General features: G+C 42.2%; 1 long non-coding RNA gene across 1 annotated transcript in view; it reads right to left on the reverse strand.

The window, feature by feature from the left end:
* Positions 1–13,070, reverse strand: part of LOC143671437 (uncharacterized) — a 296,094-nt gene that overhangs the window by 27,322 nt on the left and 255,702 nt on the right. The gene's annotated exons all lie outside the window — the stretch shown is intronic.

Genomic DNA, 13,070 nt, shown 5'->3' on the forward strand with positions numbered 1-13,070 from the left:
TAGTTACCAAATTCATCTGGAAAGAAAAGAGACCCGGAATAGCTAAAAGGCATCATTAAAAAAAAAACGAAGTGAGAGGATTAACCCTCCCTGACTTTAAAACGTATTATAAAGCCACAGTGGTCAGAACAGCATGGTACTGGCACAAAGACTGAAGCATTGACCAATGGAATCGAATTGACAGTGCAGATCTAGACCTCCAAATTTATGGTCAACTGATTTTTGACAAGACCCCCAAATTCACTGACCTGGGATAAAATAGTCTTTCCAATAAATGGGCATGGGAGAACTGGAAATCAATAGTCAAAATAATGAAAGAGGACCCTTAACCTTACACTCTATACAAAAATTAAGTCAAAGTGGAACAAACACCTAAATATAAGAACTAGCACCATAAAGCTTCTAGAAGAAAATGTAAGGAAACATCTTCAAGACCTAGCAATAGGAGATAGCTTCTTAAACTTTACACCCAAAGCACAAGCAACAAAAGAAAAATAGATAAATGGGAATTCATCAAAATCAAATGTTTCTTCATCTCAGAAGACTTTGTCAAAAAGGTAAAGAGGCAGCCAACTAAATGGAGGAAAATATTTGGAAACCACATATTGGACAAAGGTTTATTATCCTGTTGTGCTGGTTTGAAAGGATATATGTACCCTAGAAAAGTCATGACTTAATCCTATTCCCTTTTTGTAAAGGCAGCCATTTCTTTGAATCCCTATTCAGTACTGTATGTTGGAAACTTTAATTAGATTATCTCCATGGAGATGTGACTCAATAAAGTGTGGGCATTCAACTTGATTAGGTGAAGACATGTCTCCATCCATTCCAGGTGTGTCTTGCTTGGTTTAACTAGAACCCTTTAAAAGAAGCACTTTGGAAAAAAGCAGAAAATGATGCCGGCCATGTGAAAATTTCAGAACACCACAGAACCATGAAGCAGAGAGTCCACCAGCCAGCGACCTTTGGAGATGAAGAAGGAAAATGCCTCCCGGGGAGCTTCAGGAAGCAAGAGGCCTGGAAAGAAAGCCAGCAGATGCCACTCTGTTCACAATGTGCCTTTCCAGATGAGAGAGAAACCTTGGCCATGTTCACCCTGTGCCTTTCCACTTGAGAGAGAAACCCTGAAATTCATTGGCTTTCTTGAATCAAGGTATCTTTCCCTGGATGCCTTAGATTGAACATTTCTATAGACCTGCTTTAATTGGGATATTTTCCTTGCCTTAGAACTGTAAACTTGTAACTTATTAAATTCCCCTTTCTAAAGGTCTTTCCAATTCTGGTATATTGCATTCCACCAGCTAGCTAACTAGAACACCTGCATACATAAAGAAACCATACAACTCAACAACAAAAAACAAACCACCCAATTATAAAATGGGCTAAAGATATGAACAGGCATTTTTCTGAAGAGTAAAGATAGATGGCTCAAAAGCACATGAAGAGATTCTCATTTTCATTGGCTATAAGGGAATTGCAGATCAAGACTACAGTAAGATACCACCTCATACCCATAAGAAAGGCTGCTATTAAACAAACAGGAAACTATAAATGTTGGAGATGATGTAGATAATTGGGACACTTATGCACTGCTGGTGGGAATGCATAATGGTGCAGACACTATGGAAGACTGGTCATTTCTTAGGAAACTAAATATTGAGTTCCCCTATGACCCAGCAATATCACTGCTTGGTATATACCCAGAAGAGCTGAAAGCAATGACACACACAGACATTTGCCCACCAGTGTTCATAGCAACATTATAAAACCAAATGCCCATCAACAGATGAGTGGATTAAAAAATGAGGTATATGCATATGATGGAATATTACGCAGCAGTAAGACTAAATGATGTCCTGAAGCACACGACAAGATGGATGAGCCTTGAGGACATAATGATGAATGAAATAAGCCAGGCACAAAAAGATAGATGCTGTGTGACTCCACTTTTATGATCATGATAAAGGTAAAATCAGAGGCTTATAATTTAGAATATAGGGAACTTAGAGATACAAAGAAGCTATAGATGGGTAAACTGTTAGCTAATGAGGTTGAACTCAAATGTAAGGGAATAGATAGAAGTGAAGGTGGTTCTCTAGTGGGTCTATAAGTAATATTACCATATTGAAGGGGGAAAAGATTGAAAGGAGTTGTATAGATCTATGTGTCCCACTGATTAAAATGAGATATATCAATTAGTCTTGCAAGAACTACTTCAAAGGTATGATTCATCTACAAAGAGTGTTTAAGTCCAGGGTACAGGGGGAAAACTGCTGTTGCATGCTATGGGCTATGTTTAACAGGAAAACATCAGCACTACCACAGCAACAGCAGAGGTAAGTAATGGGGGGAGGGACAAGACTTAAGAGGAGGTTTAGATTTCTTATTGGGTGAGGGTGTGTTGATTGGTTATCTTTTCTTGGGGACAATGAAATTATCTAAAATTGAGAGTGTTGATGGACTGTGGGCATTATGCATACATGATGCTTAATGCTTGCAGGTGACTTGAAGGATGCACTGACTGAGAAGTAGACTGGTTAATGATGGGGGATACATATGATTGAATATTGTGCTGCTACAAAAAGGAACAAAGTTGGGAGGCATGCAACTATGTGAACGAACCTGGGGAACATTTGGTGAGGCAAAATAAGCCAGGTATATATGGTCTCCTTTAGGAAATGCTTGTAAGAAAACAGGGGCCTAGATTGTAAGGTCTTATAGCAGACCTATTTTGTCTAGAGTGTTAATTATTATTCATGGATGTTGACAGGCTGTTTATATATGTATAACCTGTTATTCAGATATAAGAACAAAGCAGATCAGGTTGGGATTAAGGTAATTCAGAACACAGTGGTAAGGAAGACATTGTCTATATTTTAGAACCATACCTACTCTTTGAGTCCAAAGGAAGAAAAGCTTATTTTGCCCAAAACCTAAATTTTCTGTAGCACATATTCTAACTCAACCTGTCTAGACAGCTCATTTAAACAATTGAAACACAGGGAGTCCAGAATAAGAATGACTTTTTGTCATGGTTAGGGACAGGTGTCAACTTGGCCAAGTTGTGGTACCTGTTCATCTGATTGGGCAAGTGCTGGCCTGTCTGTTGCAATGAGGACATTTCATAGGATTAGGTCATGATCACGTCAGCTACATCCACAGCTGATTCCATTTGTAATCAGCCAAAGGGGAGTGTCTTCTGCAATTAGTGATGCTAAATGCAATCATGGGAAGCCTTTTAAGGAGGACTCAGAGGAGACAGGTTGCATTCCTGCTTTGGCTGGTGAGCCTCTCCTGTGGAGTTCATCTAGGCCATCGATTGGAGTCATCGGCTTCGGAGCCTGCCCTGTGGATTTTGGACTCTGCATTTCTACGGTCACGTGAGACACTTTCATAAATTTTATATTTGCAAGTGTTCCCTGTTGATTCTGTTTCTCTAGAGAACCCTAACTAATACATCTTGGTACCAGGAGTGGTTCTTAAGGAACACAATCTTAAAAATGGGTTTTTATGAATGGTTTTCTACTCTGACTGGGCTCAGAGACACTAAGGACTCTGATTCCCGTAATCAGAATGACACTCCCAATCCATGGACTGAGTTGGCAAAGGAGATAGTCAAAATATCATCATTCGAGTCTCCTAATGCTTCGCTTGTACGAAGCCAGACTCTGGGGGATAATGTTTTTGACACCTTTACAGAGTTTTGTAGAAATAAGAGTTATAGAGATGTTGGTTGGTTGTTGTTAGATACACTGTCTACATTAAAGGGTGAAAGGGATGGGCTTAAGGCTTCAAACAAGAAGCTTAAGTGCCGTCTGAAAGATGTAGAGGTTTCTATGAGTATCCTGAAGGAAAATTTTATTTCCTGTAGCTGTAGACTTGAGATCTCTGAAAATCAGACTCAGAATCTTATTGTTAGAGTAGCAACTTTACAACGTAAACTGAAATCTCAGTCTTGCATGGTGTCTGCCGTTAAAGTGAGGGCATTGATTGGAAAGGAGTGGGACCCTGAAAAATGGGATGGTGACATATGGATTGATAATGATGTTGGGGGTGAGGTTGAAACCCTAGACCATGCTGAGCCTTCTTTAGATAACCCTGTAATAGTCTGCCCTGAGGACATAGCCGCCCCACCTCCAACCTGCCTTGAGGAATTGGCCGCCCAACCTCCTCCTGAAGGGATTAGCCCTATAGTTAATAATCCTGTTTCACCAGATGAAACTGCAAATGAAAGCCCTGAAGCAAATGGCTTGGAAGATATTTCTAATTCTTTTCATGACCCACCCCCACCACCCCTCATTTCTTCTAGACCTATAACTAGACTAAAGTCCCAACAGGCCCCTAAAGGTGAGGTACAAAGTATCACACATGAGGAGGTACGTTATACTCCAAAAGAACTGTGTGAGTTTTCCAATTTATATAGACAGAAATCAGGGGAATATGTGTGGCAATGGATTTTAAGAGTGTGGGATAATGGTGGGAGGAATATAAGGCTGGATCAGGCTGAATTTATTGATATGGGCCCACTAAGCAGAGATTCTGCATTCAATGTTATAGCTAGAGCAGTTAGAAAAGGTGTTAACAGCTTGTTTGGGTGGTTGGTTGAAACATGGATCAAAAGGTGGCCAACATTACCTGAGGTTGAAATGCCAGAACTGCCCTGGTATAATGTAGATGAGGGGATCCAGAGGCTTAGAGAGATTGGGATGTTAGAGTGGATTTATCATGCAAAGCCTGCTCTTACACACCAGGAATGTCCAGAGGATGCACCTTTTACCAGAACAGTGAGAAATAAATTTGTGAGACTAGCACCATCATCCCTAAAGAGCTCTGTGGTTGCACTTCTCTGTAGGTCAGATATTACTGTAGGAACTGCTGTCACTGAGCTGGAATCCTTAAACGCAATGGGGATGACAGGATCCCGAGTTGGCAGAAGCCAGGTGGCAGCACTTAATCACCAAAGACAGGGTAGACGTGGGTATTATAATAGACAACAAACTCAAAGGAGGCATCAAAATTATATGACACGGAGAGATTTGTGGCATTGGTTAGTAAATCATGGGGTGCCTAGAAATACAATAGAAGGGCAGTCTACTAAATTCTTGTTGGAGCTGTATAAACAAAAGAGTTCTAGGTCAAGGGAACAGAAGTCTAACCTGAATTACAAAAACACAGAGTCACGGCCCCTTAACCAATTTCCAGACTTGAAACAGTTTACAGACCCTGAGCCCCTTGAATGAAGGGGAGGCCAGGTCCCTATGGGGGAGAAACCTGTTACACTGCCACAAATTTATACTGTTAACCTTCCTCTAAGTCTTCCCCAAGGAGACCGATGGCCTTTTACCAGGGTAACTGTGCATTGGGGAAAAGGAAATGATCAGATATTTCGGGGATTATTAGACACTGGTTCAGAAGTGACATTAATTCCAGGGGACCCAAAACGTCACTCTGGACCACCAGTCAGAGTGGGGGCTTATGGAGGCCAGGTGATCAATGGAGTTTTAGCTCAGGTCCATCTCACAGTGGGTCCAGTGGGCCCCCGGACCCATCCTGTAGTTATTTCCCCAGTTCCAGAATGTATAATTGGCATAGACATACTGAGCAACTGGCAGAATCCCCACGTTGGTTCTCTAACTCGTGCAGTGAGGGCTATTATGGTGGGAAAGGCCAAGTGGAAGCCACTAGAACTGCCCCTACCAAGCAAAATAGTAAATCAAAAGCAATACTGTATTCCTGGAGGGATTGCAGAGATTACTGCCACTCTTAAGGACTTGAAAGATGCAGGGGTGGTGATTCCCACCACATCCCCGTTCAACTCTCTTATTTGGCCTGTGCAGAAAACAGATGGGTCTTGGAGAATGACAGTGGATTATCGTAAACTCAAACAGGTGGTAACTCCAATTGCAGCTGCTGTTCCAGACGTAGTATCATTGCTTGAGCAAATCAATACATCCCCTGGTACCTGGTATGCAGCTATTGATCTGGCAAATGCTTTTTTCTCAATAGCTATTAGTAAGGACCACCAGAAACAGTTTGCTTTCAGCTGGCAAGGTCAGCAATATACTTTCACTGTCCTACCTCAGGGGTATATCAACTCTCCAGCCCTATGTCATAATCTTGTTCGCAGAGACCTTGATCGTTTCTCCCTCCCACAAGACATCACACTGGTCCATTATATTGATGATATCATGTTGATTGGACCTAGTGAGCAAGAAGTAGCAACTACTCTAGATTTACTGGTAAGGTATTTGCGTGTCAGAGGATGGGAGATAAATCCAACAAAAATACAGGGGCCTTCCACCTCAGTAAAATTTTTAGGTGTCCAGTGGTGTGGGGCATGTCGAGATATCCCTTCTAAGGTGAAGGATAAATTGCTGCATCTGGCCCCTCCCACATCCAAAAAAGAGGCACAACGCCTAGTTGGTCTTTTTGGATTTTGGCGACAACATATTCCTCATTTGGGTGTGCTACTCCGGCCCATTTATCGAGCGACCAGAAAAGCTGCTAATTTTGAGTGGGGACCTGAACAAGAGGAGGCTCTGCGACAGGTCCAGGCGGCTGTGCAAGCTGCTCTGCCACTTGGGCCATATGATCCAGCAGATCCAATGGTGCTGGAAGTGTCAGTGGCAAATAGAGATGCTGTCTGGAGCCTTTGGCAGGCCCCTATAGGAGAATCACAACGCAGACCCTTAGGATTTTGGAGGAAAGCCTTACCATCTGCTGCAGATAACTACTCTCCTTTTGAGAAACAGCTTTTGGCCTGCTACTGGGCCTTAGTAGAGACTGAATGCTTAACCATGGGCCACCAAGTTACCATGAGACCTGAGTTGCCTATCATGAGTTGGGTGTTGTCTGACCCACCAAGTCATAAAGTTGGACGTGCACAGCAGCACTCTATTGTAAAGTGGAAATGGTATATACGAGATAGAGCCAGAGCAGGTCCTGAAGGCACAAGTAAGTTACATGAAGAAGTGGCACAAATGCCCATGGTTTCCACTCCTGCTGCCACATTACCTTCTCTTTCCCTGACCAGAACTATGGCCTTTTGTGGTGTTCCTTACAGTGAATTGACTGAGGAAGAGAAAACTCGGGCCTGGTTTACAGATGGTTCAGCACGATATGCAGGTACCACCCGAAAGTGGACAGCTGCAGCATTACAACCCCTTTCTGGGGTGTCCTTGAAGGACAGTGGTGAGGGGAAATCCCAGTGGGCAGAACTTCGAGCAGTGCACCTGGTTGTTCATTTTGCTTGGAAGGAAAACTGGCCAGAGGTGCGTTTGTATACTGACTCATGGGCTGTTGCTAATGGTTTGGCTGGATGGTCAGGAACTTGGAAAGACCATAATTGGAAAATTGGTGACAAAGAGGTCTGGGGAAGAAGTATGTGGATAGACCTTTCTGAGTGGGCTAAAAACATGAAGATATTTGTGTCCCATGTGAATGCACACCAGAGGGTGACTTCAGCAGAGGAAGATTTTAATAATCAAGTGGATAAAATGACCCGTTCTGTGGATACCAGTCAGCCTCTTTCCCCAGCAACTCCTGTTATTGCCCAATGGGCTCATGAACAAAGTGGTCATGGTGGTAGGGATGGAGGTTATGCATGGGCTCAGCAACATGGACTTCCACTCACCAAGGCTGACCTGGCTACAGCTACTGCTGAGTGCCCAATCTGCCAGCAGCAGAGACCCACACTCAGCCCCTGATATGGCACCATTCCCCGAGGTGACCAGCCAGCTACATGGCGGCAGGTTGATTACATTGGACCACTCCCTTCATGGAAGGGGCAGCGATTTGTTCTAACTGGAATAGACACATACTCTGGATATGGGTTTGCTTTCCCTGCACGCAATGCTTCTGCCAAAACTACTATCCGTGGGCTTACAGAATGCCTTATCCATCGTCATGGTATTCCACATAGCATTGCTTCGGATCAAGGAACACACTTCACAGCAAATGAAGTGTGGGAATGGGCACATGCTCATGGAATTCTCTGGTCTTACCATGTTCCCCATCATCCAGAAGCTGCTGGATTGATAGAATGGTGGAATGGCCTTTTGAAAACTCAATTACAGTGCCAACTAGGTGGCAAAAACTTGAAAGGCTTGGGTAATGTTCTCCAGGGAGCTGTGTATGCTCTGAATCAGCGTCCACTGTATGGTGCTGTTTCTCCTATAGCCAGGATTCATGGGTCCAGGAACCAAGGGGTGGAAATGGGTGTGGTGCCACTCACTATTACTCCTAGTGATCCACTAGGAAAATTTTTGCTTCCTGTCCCTGCTACCCTGAGTTCTGCTGGTCTACAGGTTTTAGTTCCAAAACGGGGTGTGCTTTCTCCAGGAGAAACAACAGTGATACCACTGAACTGGAAGTTAAGATTGCCACCTGGCCACTTTGGGCTACTTATGCCTCTGGATCAACACACCAAGAAGGGGATTACATTATTGTCTGGGGTAATTGACCCTGACTATCAGAAGGAAGTAGGACTGCAACTACATAATGGAGGTAAAGAAGAGTTTTCTTGGAATATAGGAGATCCCCTGGGGCGTCTATTAGTACTACCATGCCCTGTGATTAAAATCAATGGAAACCTGCAACAACACAATCCAGGCAGGACCACTAATGGCTCTGAGACTTCAGGAATGAAGGTTTGGGTCACCCAACCAGGCAAGGAACCACGGCTAGCTGAAGTGCTTGCTGAGGGGAAAGGGAACATGGAATGGGTAGTGGAAGAAGGTAGTGATAAATATGAACTTCGACCACGTGATCAGTTACAGAAACGAGGACTGTAATGCTGTTTTGTTTGTGTTATACTATTTAAGTTGTAAGATATCAAGTTTAAGAATGAATGTTGCCCAAGGATTTGCACGCTATTCTGGAGAGATTTAATGTGTTTCCAGTTATATGCAGGACAGTTGAGTATTGTCAGGTAAAAGAAAAAACGTGTGCTTATTTGTTTTCATTTGGAAATTAAGTATGGTCTAAGGTGATATATATATATATATATATATATGCCAAGTTGACAAGGGGTGGACTGTCATGGTTAGGGACAGGTGTCAACTTGGCCAAGTTGTGGTACTTGTTCATCTGATTGGGCAAGTGCTGGCCTGTCTGTTGCAATGAGGACATTTCATAGGATTAGGTCATGATCACGTCAGCTACATCCACAGCTGATTCCATTTGTAATCAGCCAAAGGGGAGTGTCTTCTGCAATTAGTGATGCTAAATGCAATCATGGGAAGCCTTTTAAGGAGGACTCAGAGGAGACAGGTTGCATTCCTGCTTTGGCTGGTGAGCCTGTCCTGTGGAGTTCATCCAGGCCATCGATTGGAGTCATCGGCTTCGGAGCCTGCCCTGTGGATTTTGGACTCTGCGTTTCTATGGTCACGTGAGACACTTTCATAAATTTTATATTTGCAAGTGTTCCCTGTTGATTCTGTTTCTCTAGAGAACCCTAACTAATACACTTTTAATCCTGTATAACTTAATGTAATGTCTCAATACATTCCAGAATATATTAAGCAGATAATCAAAAAGTTTTGGCAAAGTTCCTTGAGGGATGGAGAAAAAATATGGAGCAATGAAACTTACCACTGGGGAAACCACTGCTACTGTGTCAAACATTAGGGCCACCCAAATCAATAGGCCAAGCACTTGATCTTGAGTCTTGCTTTTATGAAGCTTATGTATGTAGCAGAAAAGCTTAGCCTATCTACAGATGTGCCTAAGAGTCACCTCTGGAGGACCTCTTTTTTTTTTGCTCAGATGTGGCCTCATTCTCTATAACCCCAACTCTGCAAGTGAAATCATTGCTGTCCCCCATACATGAGACATGCCATTCAGGGGTGAAAGTCTCCCTGGTGGCGTGGGAGATGACTCCCAGGGATGAGTCTGACCCTGGCACTGTGGGATCAACAATGCCATCCTGACCCAAAGGGGGAAAAGAAGTATAACAAATAAAATATCCATGGCTAAGAGAGTTCAAACAGAATTGAGAGGCTACTCTGGAAGTCACTCTTATGCAAACTTCAGTTAGACATTGCTATATATCATAACTTGCCAAACCCCAACAAAAACCATTCTAGCCAATCCTAAAGTATACCTAGGACAATATATAAATACATACAATACAAAGGTTTCATGCACTAAGGTAAGTTTCCAAAAACCTACAACCTCCAGATAGGTCCCTGGACCAGATAAGTCCTGAAACCTGGAGGGGCCAGCCTCTCCAGAATATCAGCTAGTTTCATCTTCCAAGTCCTTATTATTGACATCCCTTCCAACATGAAAAAGTTAGAGTGGCCATAGCCCAAAAACCCTTAAAGAGTGGGAGAAAGATCAAAGGTGATGGTGGAGTTGTACAGAGAAGGTAGTGTTTAACAAATGAATATGATTGCTGAATCATTATATTGATATTTCTTTTAGTCTCCAGTATCTTAGAACAGCTAGAAGTAAAAACCTAAAATTAGGAATTGTAACCCATGCCAAACTCTGAAATCTGTTCTACAACTAATTGGTGTGCTGTGCATTGAAATTATTGCTTTTTTGTATATATGTTATTTTTCACAAAAAAGAAAAAAGTGATGATAAAAAAATACATATATCCCTTTTGGCCTCCAATATTCTGGAGCAGCTAGAAGGAAAAATCAGAGATGACGGTATCTATAGTTTTTTTTCTTTCTTTGAAAACTATTGTTTTTTCTTTATTTGCTTTGTATATATGTTATATTATATAATTTAAAAAGTTTTAAAAAATTAGGCTTAAGAGTGTCCAACAAAGGACCTGTTTTGTTGCTCAGATGTGGCTTCTCTCTCTAAGGCAACTTGACAAGTGAACTCATTGCCCTCCTCCTTACATGGAACATGACCCCCAGGGGTATAAATCTCCCTGGCAACATGGGAAAGAAATCCTGGGATAAGCCAGGGAGTGGCATCAAGGGATTGAGAAAGCCTCCTTGACCGAAACGGGGAAGAGAGAAATGAGACAAAATAAAGTTTCAGTGGCTGAGAGATTTCAAACAGAGTCAAGAGGTTATCCTGGAGGTCTTTCTTCTGCATTATTTAGACACCTCTTTTTTTGTTTATGGTGTATTGGAGTGGCTGGAGGGAAATATCTGAAACTGTTGAGTTGTGTTCCAGTGGCCTTGATTCTTGAAGACGATTGTATAAAGGTATAGTTTTTTCAATGTGACTATTTGACTGTGAAAACATTGCATCTGATTCTCTTTTTATCCAGGATATGCACAGATGAGTAAAAAAAATGGATAAAAAATAAATAATAGGGAGACAAAGAGTAAAATAATTTGGGTAGATGGAAATACTAGTGGTCAAAGAGAGGAGGGGTAAGGGGTATAGTATGCATGAGTTTTTTTTTTCTTTTTATGTCTTCTTCTGGAATGATGCAAATGTTCTAAAAAATTATCATGGTGATGAATACACAACTATGTGATGATATTGTGAGCCATTGATTGTACACCATGTATGGAATGTGTGTGTGTGAACATTTGTCAATAAAAATATTTAAAATGAAAAACTCCTTCCCTTTATTCTCTCCTCCATATCTGACCACACAATGAGAAGTTTCTCCAAGAATAGGTTGGTGTGGCTTCAGGAGTTTTCAAAAACTTTCCTGTACCCTGCAATTTATTCAAGTAAATTTACAACAGGTCCCTCCACTAGAACCACACTCCAGAATAAAAGGCAAATTACAGTGTTATGTTATATTCCACTACTTTTAAAATTTTCTGGCATTGTGTAAAGAAAAGAAAATTGGTACATTTCAGCCTCCTTTGAGAGGTGTGACAGTATGCATTGATTGTGCATTCCAGGGCATTGGACCACCAAGAGATGATCCAGTTCCCACTTCTAGGGTAAGGAGAATGAAGGACCATGCCCAGAGCCCTGTTAGATGAAGTGACATCATTGTGGCTCCCATAGTAATGTCCTGACATAGTAGCCGCCTAGGCAGACACTTAGCTTCCTGTTCCTGACCTGCTGGGCACACTGGTTGTCTGCTTGTGCTGGTGTCTGGCCCTGGAGCTTGACAGAAGGACCTGGCATTGATACCTCAGTTGTATCAAGCCTCAAGGGAACACTAGAACTTCTGAGTCACCACCATGTGGACTTCATTGGTCTCTGGGTTTACTCCAATTCCAGGCCAACTTAGGAAGTTACACTGAAGGCTTCATGGGATTGCCAAACAATTTCTTCTTAATGGCAGTACTGTATCACAAATGTCAATGTATAATCCCCCATGCTCTTTGAAAATGAAAAAAAATATCACTCAGGGTCCAGCATTGCTAACATTCATGGCAGCTCATCAATTTTATTACTTTCAAGAAGCTTGGTCCTATACTTAGTACTCCACCATGCACAGCTCTTGTGTCTTTGGGTATGTGAGGCTTCCTAAACAACAAGCAGGAATTACTACACCACCAAAGCACCTTCTGAAGGGACTTAAACCTACCCATATTTATATCATTGATACTGCAGATTGGTTAAGTCCTCAAGACCTAAATGGATTCTGGACACAGAGGGAGTATTAACACCCAATGGCCTCCCTTGCCCCACAATGATCACAAGGCAACATTGTCATTTAAACATTCTCACACTTCCCTGAAATGGCATCTTGACAATGAGGGCTGAAGGACCCAAACACATAGGTGGGGCAGTCAACAGGCACTGGACTTAGAGTTTGGTGAAACTCAAACCAAAGTCAATGGGCTTGTGGACCTGCCTCCTAGCACTTGGTACTCTGAATTTTCTGACAATCGTAAGATGTACACATACATTAGTACAGGAGCCTGCTACTGTACCAAACACCCAGATTGTAGCACCTGACTAGTAGCATTCTGCCACACTTCTCCTTTGCCTCATGGTGCCTTGGACATACTAAAGCCCCTGTCCTTTTGTCTGAATAGGTTCTGAGTGGTACTCTTTACTCAGATGTCTGATGTCCTCTGGAAGCTATAGAGAGGACTTCACAGGATTTGAAAGAACTTCCTCTGTTTTTTTAGGAAATTTGTAGGTATACATAAATATCAAATAGAATATATAGAAATCCCTTATAC

The sequence above is a fragment of the Tamandua tetradactyla genome, chromosome X (genome assembly GCF_023851605.1).
Source record: "Tamandua tetradactyla isolate mTamTet1 chromosome X, mTamTet1.pri, whole genome shotgun sequence".
NCBI lineage: Eukaryota > Metazoa > Chordata > Mammalia > Pilosa > Myrmecophagidae > Tamandua > Tamandua tetradactyla.